At 27.1% G+C, this 2,242-nt stretch overlaps 1 pseudogene; it reads left to right on the top strand.

Annotated features, from left to right (window-relative positions):
• Nucleotides 1-680: 680 nt before the first annotated feature.
• On the top strand, nucleotides 681-1,482 carry LOC112690011 (annotated as a pseudogene).
• Nucleotides 1,483-2,242: the final 760 nt, after the last annotated feature.

Genomic DNA, 2,242 nt, shown 5'->3' with positions numbered 1-2,242 from the left:
TTACATTTGGTCGTGCGTCTATTCGTCGCTTATCAATATTACCAAGACTGTACCTAGAAGTTTTTTTCGGGAGGATTCCAAAACATGTATATTGTAATTTCATTGAATTTAGATTTTAACTTTTGATATTTGGTTAAAAATAAGACAGAAAAAAATTAAATCTTTTATTAAAATTAATATCATATTTTCATATGATATTATGATATATAACTAAAAGCCGTTAATAATTAATCGGAGTAATTTTTGACTGAAAATATTTATGTTGGTATTAAAAATAAATAATTATTTTAAACATTCGTAAAATATTGATGAAATTTCGGAGGGGGCGAGGGGTTCCAGACACCAAAGATACGGCCTTGATTATAATTATATCGAATATAATTATTTGGCTAAGTACCTATATATAATATGTGTAAGTTATACACTTATGACTTATATATTTAAAGCCTTATCTATTAGATAAGTTTTTGGTATCTTTATAGTTTATTTTATTATATAATATTATTTTTTAGCAGTGCTCACATAGCATTGCACTATAGCGCGCGGCATCTTATTCGTTAATTTGTAACGAATAGTACAACATACCTATAATGCCTTTAGAGCTTATAAAAAGTCAACGGAGTCGAGATCTTTCAATTTTCAATGGTATAATAGTTTTATTCATAAACAAGAGAAGACGATTGAAGATGAAATAATTTGGAAATGCAATGAAAAATAAAAATATACTAGTTAAGCTCATACAATTTAAGGTAAAATGATTAATCTATCATATTATTTTATTAATTTCATAAGTTTTCTTAATAGATGACGTCACAAAATTCACCGATTATAATCATATATAAAATAGGACAAAAATCGAAGCAAAAAGAATCATAAATAAAATGAAAGAAAACGTTATCACTACAGTTATGTCTACACGTGGTGTATTGGCAAATACGTCTTCACAGGTAACTTAATTTTTTCACATACCTAAGTAAAATAACTTCTTACTCTATTTTTTCGTAATTTTCATGGAGGGACATTTTAATGCTATAATATATGCAAATATGTCAGTACATAATTTTGAAATTACAGGTAATAGGTAAATTTTGTTCTTTATTTAATTTATAAAATTATATTATTTCAGTTACCACCCGCAGTGGCAGGTTAAATGCCAAACTTTAAGTATTTAAAAAGATCAATACAAAGGATTAGAAAAATTGATGAAGCAGTTCCTGTAAATCCACAAACATTACATTTTAAAATTCCAGAACAATTCAAACTGACTTTAGACGGTAAAAAATTTTTGTTATATGAAAATGGTGATATTGGCACATATGATGACCAAATTTTATTATTTTCTATCAATAAAAATTTAAATTTATTAAAAAACTCTGAACACTGATTTTCTTAACATTTTCAAGCTGCCCTAACTTATTTTATCAATTTTATACCATCCATGCAATGTTTGATAGTGATATAATACGTTTTATTACCAGATAAAAGGAAATAAAATACATACAATTATTTAAAGCGTTAAAATTATTGAAGTTTGGTTTATGTTCAAAATCATTTGTGGTAGACTTCGAAAAAGCAGCAATTAATGCAATTAAAATTGAATTTCCAAATACAAAACTTCATGGATGGTTTTTTCACTTAAATTAAGTGGCTTGGAGATAGATACAACTCCATGGTCTTACAAAACAATATAGTGACGATGTAAACTTTGCATTAGGGGTTCGAAAATTACTAGCCTTTGCTTTTATATCTGTCGATAAGGTAATACAATCATTTGAGAGATCATTAGAGAGCACGTATTATGTCGAAAACGAAGAATTGTTATCACCCCTTATAATCTATTTTGAAGGAACATGGATTGGTATTTTGGGTAGGAGAGGAAATCGTCGACCACCATTATTTCCAACTGAAATCTGGAATTGATTTGATCGCCTAAAAAAAATTCTACCTAGAACAAATAACAAGATAGAGGGTTGGCACAATGGATTTTCGTCAATGCTAAGTTTGCTAAGTTCTAATAGACCAATCATCTTGAAATTTATAGACTGTCTGAAAAAAAAAAAGCTTAACTAAGACATCAGAACAATTACTTGCTGCATATGTGCCGAATAAAAAAAAAATATAATAATTTATCATCATTTATCAAATAGACTATTAAAAGTATGTTCAAATATTAATAGCCATTCAATTGACGACATTTTAATTGGTATTGCCCATAATTTTAATTTTTGTAAATAGTTTTTGA

This window comes from Sipha flava, unplaced genomic scaffold (assembly GCF_003268045.1).
Source record: "Sipha flava isolate LNK unplaced genomic scaffold, YSA_version1 48_pilon_pilon, whole genome shotgun sequence".
In the NCBI taxonomy this organism is placed as follows: Eukaryota; Metazoa; Arthropoda; class Insecta; order Hemiptera; family Aphididae; genus Sipha; species Sipha flava.
Note: the sequence above shows the minus strand (reverse complement) of the source record. Positions and strands in the feature narration are given on the sequence as shown.